At 40.0% G+C, this 11,130-nt stretch overlaps 1 long non-coding RNA gene across 1 annotated transcript in view; it reads left to right on the plus strand.

Moving 5' to 3' along the window:
* Positions 1-5,243, plus strand: part of LOC122742262 — a 35,074-nt gene extending 29,831 nt beyond the window's left edge. The window contains exon 4 of the long non-coding RNA XR_006354909.1: positions 5,086-5,243. This is a non-coding gene — a long non-coding RNA (uncharacterized LOC122742262). The remainder of the gene's footprint in view (positions 1-5,085) is intronic.
* Positions 5,244-11,130: the final 5,887 nt, after the last annotated feature.

Here is an 11,130-nt window from a genome sequence, read left to right on the forward strand (position 1 = left end):
TCAAGGTTAAGTGACTTGCCCAGGGTCACACAGTTAGACCATGTTTGAGGCTGGATTCAAACTCAGGTCTTCCTGACCTTCAAGTCCAGTGCTCTATCCACTGCACCACCTAAATGCCTCTGGTTTAAGAAAGTAAAATTTGTCAATGATGACGATATTTTGAATTTGCATAGTGCTTTACTTTCTGCAAAGGGCTTTTGCATAAAAGAAAGTTGAATAAGATACACTCTAAGGTCACTTCCAGGTGAGAAATTCTTTATCTGTTGATTCAGTTCATCTCTTGGAGTCTCGGTTTACCTATATATATATAGATATATGTATGTATGTATGTATATGTATGTATGTATGTATGTATATGTATATGTATATATGTATATGTGTATGTATATGTGTATATCTATGTGTATATATATATATAAAATGAAGGAATTTGATTAGATCAAACAGCAAGCATTTATTAAGCACCTACTATGTACCAAGTACTAAGCAATGTCTTAGTGATACTAAAAAAAGGATAAAATATATCCTGCCCTCAAGAAGTTTATTTTCTGTCATATATAAGTAGAAAGAAAATAAATAATATAGAAAAGATAATCTCTGAAATCCCTCCCTGTTCCAGTATTGTATATTTTGACACTGTTATCTCATAAGAGACCTATGCAGTAAGCAGGACAGGTACTGTAGAGATGAAGAAACAGAGACTGAAAGAAAATCTATCCATGAGATCTCTACCAAGGCCTATAAGCCCTGAGCCTCAGCGGAGTCTGGATCAGAACTCTTCTACCATATCCCTCGCCTTAATATCCTTCTGTCGTCTACTTTAAAAAATGGACACTTTGTACCTGTAAAAGTCAGCCAATGCAAATCTTTCTTGTGGTCAGGGTTATCCCCATTTGACAGAGGAGGAAGCTAAAGCTCAGAGATACCATTAACCTTGTCTGGGGTCACACAGCTAGTGAGTGTCAGTGCCAAATACTAGCCCTAAGATTTCCTGACTGCCAAACCTGCATTCCCAGGGCAGACAGTGGGCTTCTTAGCAAAGAAATGAATAAAGGGGTCACCTTTACTAACAGGATGGGCCATGGGCTTCTGCATAGCAAGACACCAGTCAGAGTAGGGATGTCAGTTAAACTGAAGGCCACACAAGGCTTTGTGGGACTGTCACTTTTAATTCTAATCCTAGCATACCAATTGGAGACATATTTTTTTTCATACTCAGGCCTGCTGAAATGCCTGAATCGGCATTGGGGAGTACAGAGTGATATTAAAGAGAGGTGCTTTAGTAATGTCAGGACATGGAAATGAATCTGTATGAGAAAGTGCTATTTAAAAAAAAAAGATAGTGAAATTGCAGTTTTAAATGGAATTTGAGTCTTAAGCAAAGGTAGCATCAGGATGAAATGAAAGATGTATGTCATTGAGAAGCTTGATCAAAGTACAAGAGTACTTAAATCCCAGGAAAAGTTCTCCAAGAAAACACAGGGGCAAAGACTGGAGGTTTGGTCAGTTGGGGAGGGAAACTGCCTGAAAAGAACTGAAGTGTTTTGATTTTCCCCAATACTTTGGAACTTGCTAATAATGCAATAAAAAATATTAACTTTGCATATTATGCCCCACTAAGGTGCAAGTGGGAGAAATGATGCATTTATGGTTAGCAAATAATTCTAGCCATAAATGGGGCTGTTGGTAAACTCGGGGATGTTGGTTCAACATGAAAAGAGAAAAAAGAGAAAAGAAATCGATGAGCTAATATTCTGGTCACCTTGGACACCAAAGAAAGAATCTGGCTGAGGTGGGGGGGGGGGATAAAATGGAGACTTTATGTGGGTTTGAAAGAAATGGTTTTGTTTGGTGTGGGGGAGAAAAATCATCTGGAGTCTTTTAGCTTCCAGAAAAACAAATTGCTTGATAATAGAAGTAACTGGGCGGCTAATTTCCCACTTAGTAAAAGTAATTAGTCTTTTCAGCTATGTGCTCAAAAACACATAAGGAAGATGGAATAAATGGGACAGGTGAGGACCAAGATGGGATTTGGGAATTGGATTACGTGACTCCACAGAAAGAAGCTTTAGGAAATGTAAGCAGGGGCCAAGTTTGCAGGAAACTCCTTCTGATCCCCAAAGCTCAGGGAATAAGTAAGAGACAAGTAGAGAGCTAGGCTTGAAGCATCGCTGATTTGATGTTCTTAGGTCCTTTAATGGGTAGAGGGTCAAACTGTGTAATGGGCTGGGGGAGGGGAGAACATACTTGGCTGGGAAAGTAGACAGATTCCCTCCCTTTTGATGGTAGTAAAAATAATGAGATTGGACCTCTTCAGAAAAATGTGGCAGCCTCCCTCATGTAAGCAGAAATGCACAAAGATGATCTCCTCAGGAGAATGGCATCGATATTCAGCAAGTATGAGAGGCAATGTAATAGAGTAGAAAGAATAATGGACTCTGTACCATATGTGGGTGAACTGGCCTAGAGAAGACATTCCTTGGAGCAGACACTGATATACCCCTTCCTGCTTCCAGTTGAACAAGTGGAAAATTGAAGGACCCTACTTCTAGCCATGTGCGTGATCAGAAATATCACCAGCATCTCTCTCACTCTGTGGCTACCTGTGAGTGTTTGTGGCTGTTCCATTATTCCACAATGTAGAGAATAGATTGTGTCTGAAATAGGAGAGAGACAGAGACAGAGACAAAGTGGGGGGAGGAAGAGAGGAAGAGAGAGCTCTTCAAAAGAAAACATTGAGGTAATGGGGCTATGGGGTTCCTTGGACACTTTCCCTGTGTGCCTATGTTTTTGTTCCCAAGTGTTAGAAGAAATATAGGATAGAAGATAACTGCTGGACTTGATGTCAGAAAAACTTGGACTTGAACCCTGCCTTAGACACTTAGGATTATAAAATCTTATGCAAGAGGGCCTCTGAAGCTGTATAATCCAACTGCCTCCTTTTATGGTTGAGGAAATTGAGCTCCAGGGAAGTTGTGACTAGCCCAGGGTTACACAGTTATCTGCCATGAGATCAGGATGGGGATTAGACTTTTGATTTCATCAGTATAAGGAGCTACCAGGTGAAAAAGTCCATTTGTCACTGCAGGCCTGAACTTTCTCTGCAATTAATATTCTTAGAGGGTTGCCTATTTCTAGAGGATTGAGAGGTTAAGTAACTTGCCCAGTGTCACAGTCTGTATGTATCAGAGATAGGACTTGAACTCAGGTCTTCTGGCTTCAAGACGAACTCTCTATTCACTATGCCATGATGTTTAACCCTGAGCAAATCATTTAACCTCTCTCTGTCTCTGTTTCTTTATCTATGGAATGGAATGGATTTGAGTAGGGTTACATAGGGTTGTTTTGGGGATCAAGTAAGATAGTATACATAAAGCACTTTGGGAACCTCATAATGCTTTTTGAAGGTCAGCTGTGATGATGGTGGTGGTGCCCATCTGTCCTGGGATACTTTGTCTGTCAGGTTAAGTTGTCATCTGTCCAAGGTCTTGAGCACAGAGTATTTAATTCAGGTGATGATGACACTATGTTACACAAGACCAGAAGTAATTATATCCATGACAACACCTTCAAAGCTCTTCTAGAGCCATTCTCTTGTGCATGCTTGTGTTGAAGATCATGGAGCCCCAGCAATGAAAAGTCATGATACCCTTACAAGTGAATTGTAACTATAAAGCTACAACTGTAAAGCTAACTGAAAAAGTAAGGGGCAGGGGGCAGCTAGGTGGCAAAGTGGATAAAGCACTGGACCTGGATTCAGGAGGACCGGAGTTCAAATTAGGCCTCAGATACTTGACACTTACTAGCTGTGTGACCCTGGACAAGTCACTTAACCCTCATTGACCCTCAAAAAAAAAAGTAAGGGGCAACTAGGCGATGCGGTGGATAGAGCACTGGACCTGGAGTCAGAACAATTCATTTTGGGGGGGAGTTCAAATCTGACCTCAGACACTTATTAGCTGCATGACCCTGGGCAAGTCACTTAACCCTGTTTGTTTCAGTTTCCTTGTCTGTAAAATGAGCTGGAAAAGAAATGGCAAACCACCCCAGTGTCTTAACCAAGAAAACCCCAAACGAGGTCACAGAGTCAGACAGGACTGAAACAGCTGAACAACATCACAATATCCATGTAAGCTGCAGTTATTATTATTATTTGTTACCTCCATGAAAATCTTTCTCCAAAGCCTCATTGTGGTATAAAGATGACCTGGTATTCTTTCTTGAAAATTCTATCAACAGAAAACAACTGGTAGCAGATTTTACCAAGCTATAAAGCCTTCAAGTACAGGCCTTGGTTACATCTATTTTCTAAGGCCCTGGCCATCTAAACTCATAGTAGCTCATCACTAGATTGGTTATAGTATGATGATGTTTTTTGGCGGCAGCAACTTTCAAAGATCACCTAAAGTGAAATGTCGTCACATCCTGCATCAGCGGAATGAGTATCCACTCTGACAAAATCAAGGATCATTAAAATAATTGAACTCTTGAAGAATGCCCATGGGCATTTCTTTTTAAGGATCCATTTTTCAGACTACTGTTTCAAGAAATTGCAGAGAATTTCAAAAGCGGTGTGGTAAGGGGAAGGGAAATACCACTTAGTTCAACTTGTATCTGTGAATTTTTTCAAAAAAATATCTCAAACATATGTCAAATATATCTCAAATAAAATAAATATATTACATATGGATTGCCTTTTAACTTAGACTAACAATTCATAGAATCATCGGATCATAGTTCTAGAGCTGGAAGGCTCCTCAGAGGCCATGTAAATCCAACCCCTCATTTTACAGAGAAAAAAACTGAGACCCAGAAAAGTTAAGTGACTTATACAAGGTCACACAAATAGTAAGTGTCAAAGGTAGAACTTGAACCTAGGTCCTCTGACCCTGAAGTCATAATTCTTTCCACTGAGCTATGCTGAACCGGGAAGGCAACATTCCTGAGGGATTCTAAACATACACACACACACACACACACACACACACACACACACACACACACACACACACACGTACCCTTTCCTACTTCTTGAGCTGCTCATCACTTTAACAACCTTAAACAGCTTTCTCTTTATTTGGACAGGCATTTGTTCCAGGCACAGATGGTGCTTATAAAAAGCCACATGCTGTCGTGAATAACTCCAGGTGGGAGGTCCATGTCTTTTGGACTCACAGTCTTCTTTTCCAGGAGCAAGACTATTCAACAAGCCTAGAACCCTCTCCTCTTTGACACCTACAGACATCAAGGTGAGGCACAGCTGGACAATGAAAGGGTTTCTGAACTGTCATAGATACCAATGATGTTAGGAGGCAGTTTTGGTTGTGCATGGCCCTTGCCAAAAGGAAGAGATAAACAATTGTGTTTCATCTAGGGTGTTCCCCTCTTGCTTTGTAGTGAATCTTGGGCTTCTGGTATACCAAGTTCCCTTCAATGACTATTGTCTCTTTGGGGCTGTAGAAGGAGGCTTGGGTATGGGTACAAGTGCAGGGGATTCCTCTGAGGCAACTAATGAGTTTAACTGGGATATGGAGTAAGAAAGAAGGTCTCTTGACCTAGCTTAGATAATTGGTTAATTTTTTAGAATGCCCTGTATATTAGCCACTGGGAAATTCTCAAGCACAAAATAACATATTTCAAAGTGAATGCATCTGTGATTTTCTCAGTGGTGATCACACACAGTGGAGATCTCTCTCTCTCTCTCTCTCTCTCTCTCTCTCTCACACACACACACACACACACACACACACACCTCCCTTCTTATCCTGTGAAACGCTCATGCATCACTCTACATAAATATTATGGGAAGGGTCCACTCTTTGGACTAAAAATAATGCTCTAGGTTTGTTGCTGTTGTTGCTTTTTATTTGTTTGTTTTTGGTGGGCAGACAGCTCTGAGGCTACAAGAAAGATATTGTGAATATTATTATCCCATTTCCCCAATGAGAAAACTGAGATGCAGAGAAAGGAAGTAACTTGCCTACAATCACATAGCTAGCATGGGTCAGAATTAGAATTCAAACCCATGTCTTTCTGACTCCTCCATGCCTTGTTGCCCCTCTATATAGGAAAAAAATTATTCTCACAAAAATCTAGATTGTGTCAAACAAATGTTTTTACACAAGTATGGACATTCAGGCTGAGAGTCAATTTAGCCTGGTGGTTAGAGATCCAGCCTTGAAGCCAGAAAGAACTGAGTGTGGGTCATTCCTCTGATATATACCGACTGTGACCCTAGACCAGTGACTTAGCCTCTTCATGCTCAATGCTCCAGCCAATGCTCTACTCTCAGAGCACAAAAGTTGCAGAGAAGGTATCAACCTGTATTGGTAGAGAGAATTTCTTATAATGATGGGACCAGTTTCTTGTGTCAATGAAACCACAGATAGAGCCCCAACCCCTTACTGTGTACCATTTTGTATATGCTTACTTGTTTACATGCCATTTCCCCCTCACTATAATAGACACACCTCCAGGACCATCTTTTGACTTTGTCTGGCACAGGGCCTAGAACACAATAGACACTTGATAAATGCTTGTTGCAGTAAATTGAATGAATTTCTTAGAAGTCACATGACAATCTGTGCCCTGAAGGTCAAGACCTCAGATATTAAGGAGGCATATTCATGTGAGGAGATACAAGAATGGTGGGGTAGGATTATGACAAGTGATACAACCAGAGGTTATTTGGTTGACAATCAAAGGAGTGTGAAACAAAAGTGATTTTTGTCACTGAAGTTTACTATAGACCTCCTGAACAGAAAGAGGAAATAAATAAGGAGTTTTGGAAACAGATCACAAGCCTAGTACTGAGGCATAATATGATGATGGGAAGCTTCAGTTATCCAGACATCTGCCAGGGTTTTCCCTGTGCCAAAAGCAAATAACTTTTTGTTTTGTTCTATTTTTTGGCAAATAACTTTTTAAAAAATGACTTGTATATGCAGCTAATAACTTCTTGAGATGCCTTAGTGATAATTTTATCCTTTAAAAAAATGGGAAATTCTATTCTACATCTTATTTCTTTAGATTTTGGGAAAGCAATTTTCAAAACGTTCAGAGAAAAGATAGCTAGGATCCCATGGAGTAAAAAAGCTTGAAGAGAAGTCAGCTCAGGAGGTGTGGGAGATGTTCAAGAATGAAATTACGAAGACCCAAAGGGAGTTATTTCCAACAAAGAAGAAGAATAGGATTTTTCTGAAAACTAATGTGGATGCACAGAGAGCTGAGCAACCAATTTAAATCTTCAAAAAGAAATGTGTAGAAGAAAATGGTAAGGCCAAGTAACAGGTGAATATAAGAGGATAGCATAGGCCCTAAAAATTAGTGACAGGAATGTTAAAACTCGGAACGAGCTCAAGCAGGCAAGAGAAACTAAGGGCAACAAAAGAGGTATTTTTGGCTTTATTGGGAGAAAAAGAAAAATCAAGGATCAAAGAATCACCCTTTGCTTAGGGGGGATAGAACAATGATAACTGCCAATAGCAGTCTGAGCTGCTTAATTCCCATTTTGTTTCTGTCTTCTCTGCCAAGGAGAATGACCTTCACAATGGAAATGGAAGAACAAAAATGACTAACAGAGGTTAATGCCCAGGCTGTGTATGATGACACTAAGAAATCACCTAAGCTTCCCTTGATGAGTTTAAATCACCTGACCCAGATAAACCACATCCTCTATTTCCTAAAAAACATCAGATATGATTGCTGAGTCACTGTCATTGATACCTGAAAGATCACAGAAAATATAAGAGCAACCACTAGATTGGAGAAGGGAAAATGAGGTCCTTGTTTTCAAAGAATGGAAGGTAATGGGCCTTAAAACTATGGACCAGTGAATTGGGTTTTTATTCCTCAGAAAGTTCTGAAACAGATCATTAAAGAGGTGGTTGGTAAACATCTAAAAAGGAATGTGGTGATTACAAAGAACCAGCATAGCTTCTTCAAGGACAGGCCCTGCCTGCCTAATCTCATTTGCTTTTTGGGCAGGATTGCCAAACTAGTAAACATTAGGCATTCTGTGGCTGTAGCTTACCTACATTTTAACATGCATTTGAGAGAAGATGGAGAGATAGATATTAGATGATAATAGAGCCGGACAAATTCAGAACCAGTTGGATGGCTAGACTCCAATTGTAGTCATGGATTGTTTGGTGTCACTGTGGACTACACTCAGGATCTGGGCTTGGCCCTATGCTGTTTAATGTCATTATCAATCACTTCGATGAAGGCATAGATTGTGTGCTCATCACATTTGCATATGACACAAAGCTGAAGGGGGGCGCATTAGCTGACACGGTAGATTATAGGAATCAGGAACCAAAAGGATCTTGACAGTCTAGAGCTGAATTGGGCTAAATTTAATAAGATGAAATTCAATACTGATAAATGTAAGGTCTTACACTTGGGTACAAAAAAAATCTTAACAAATACAAGATGGAAAAGACATGGTTATGAAAAAGATCTGATAGTTTTAGTGGATTGCAAGCTCAGTATGAATTGGCAATGTGCTGCAGTATCCAAAACAAGGTAATATGATATTGGGCAGTGATAATAAGGGCATAGCTTCTAGTTTGGGGGAAGTGATAGTTCCACTGTATTCTGACCTCCTCAGGCCTCGTCTATGTATTGTGATCAGTTTAGGATCTTAATAAGCTAGATCAATTTGAGGCTCAAGCAAGATCTTAATAAGCTAGATCAGCTTGGGGCTCAAGCAGGATCTTAATAAGATGGACAATGCCCAGAGGAGGTCAACCAAGATGATAAAGCACCTTGAATTCATCACAGAAGAGGATCAGTTGAAAGAAGTGGGGGCTGGGCAGCTAGGTGGCACAGTAGATAAAGCACTGGCCCTGGATTCAGGAGGACCTGAGTTCAAATCCGGGCCCAGACACTTGACACTTACTGGCTGTGTGACCCTGAGAAAGTCACTTAACCCTCATTGCTCCACAAAAAAAGGGATAAAAAAGAAAGAAGTGGGAATGTCTAACCCAGAGAAGAAGAGATTCAGGTATTTGAAGGGCTATTATATGGAGGAGACAGTAGATTCATTCTACTTGACCCCAAAGAATAGAAGTTAAAAAGGGGTAAATTTAGACTGGATGTCAAAAACAAATGAACAATTAGAACAACCAAAAGGAGAATAGGCTATCTCAAGAGGTGGTGAGTTTCTTTTCCCTGAAGTCATCCAAACAGAGGCTGGATGATGACTTGTCAGGTATGTTATACTGAGGGTTCCTTTCATTAATGGGTTTAACCATATGGACAATGAATTCCCTTCCAACTCTTAAGCTCTGAGATTCTGGGTCTATGTCTTCTTCTGTCTTTAGGTTATGGCTGGGCAGACACTTTGTTTAGTCCTTTTTCAGTCACGTCCCACTCTTCATGACCGCATTTGGGGTTTTCTTGGCAAATATACTGGAGTGGTTTGGCATTTACTTCTCCAGCTCATTTTACAGATTAGAAAACTGAGGCACACAGGGTTAGGTCAGATTTGAACTCTTCTTCCTGACTCTCCATCCCTTACACCACTTAGCCATCCCAGGCATAGAGTAAGATTCAGTAAAAACAAGGACTGGAGTGTTATCTATCCCCATATCATCCGGTGTATCATTACCTTCAAACCTAAATTATTCTCATCTTTCTCTTTACAAAGTCATTTAATTTCTCTGAATGTCAGTTTCCTCATCTGCAAAATGATGGAGAGATCAAAAGTCCTTTCATACAAGTGTGATCCAAGGGCATGAGGTCAAAAAGCTACAGTTTAAATACAGAAACTTCATTTCCAAAACTTTTATGCATAAGAATTTCTTCAGTTGATGGAAATTTACCAGATTCCTGAAGCTACTAATGACTTTTAATATTTGAGAAGTTTTTCCCTTTTTACTGATTTAATTTTTTTGGCTATTAAAGGTAGCCTGAAGAAACACCATCTGTTGAGTGGATGATAGATTGTGAAGAGAAATTTTAGTAGGAAGACTGTAAATTTTGGATTGATCAGGGATGCTGGTATCTCAAGACAGTTGCCATAAGTATTGAAATGTTCTGTAGAGAGAATTCTGCAATCAGAGGCCATTCTTACATAGCTCTTAAATTTTAATCAATCCTTTTTGACATTCTCTACTCAAAGAAAGACTGTGAATTTCAACAGAAAATCTAGCAGGAAATAGAGGATTTAAGATACTCCCCCCTCCCCTAAAATCACAAACTCTAGTGATCATGAGAAGCTGAATATGTCCTTCCAGCAGTAATTAGGTCTGGTTTTAATAAATTTGCTTTTGTACCCCATAGTATCTTTAATTTTCCATAGATTCGAGCAGACCCAGCACTGTCCTAACCTTACCCATAGTGAGTTTTGAGGGGCACTGGAAGGGTCCCTTCTCTAAAAATATTCTGCCTACCATTCTGTCACTGGACTTGATATTATTGTCACTCAGTCAACAGTCATCAAGCATTTTTCTCTCTCCTCTATCCTAGCTAGGCTTTCCTAACTTTCTGAGTCATGTGCTATCTCTCTTTACTAATATCTAATATACTTTAAAAATGCTTAATGCCCCAAAACTGGTGCTAAAGTTTCTAATTTATAAGTAGCAATATATTAGAAACCTCAGCTAATTTTTCCCAAACTTGGGACAGAAATAAGGTGACCACATATAGTTTGTCTTTCTTTCTTCCTTCCTTCCTTCCTTCCTTTCTTTTTTTCTTTCTTTCTTTCTTTCTTGTGAGGCAATTTGGGTTAAGTGACTTGTCCAGGGTCACACAGTAAGTGTCAAGTGTCTGAGGTCAGATTTGAACTCAGGTCCTCCTGAATCCATGGCCGGTGCTCTATCCACTGCTCCACCTAGCTGCCCCAACCACATACAGTTTTACTCATCACAGTGCTTACTATATTCCAAGTACTGTGCTGAACACTGGAAATACAAATATAAACAGAGAGAAAGACAGACCCTGCTCCCAAAGAGGTTACATTCTAATGAGGGAATACAGTACATGAAGGGGAGCTGAAAAGTGGGTAGGCAGGAAAGAGGGGGTGAAGGTATCCAGTTTGAGGACATGTGGACTTCTCAGTCAGCAGTGCAGCCTGATGAGGAATAAGGGTATGGTTGGCCTCCTCCTTAGGTTCTGGGAGAAACC

Source organism: Dromiciops gliroides, chromosome 2, assembly GCF_019393635.1.
Source record: "Dromiciops gliroides isolate mDroGli1 chromosome 2, mDroGli1.pri, whole genome shotgun sequence".
Lineage (NCBI taxonomy): Eukaryota > Metazoa > Chordata > Mammalia > Microbiotheria > Microbiotheriidae > Dromiciops > Dromiciops gliroides.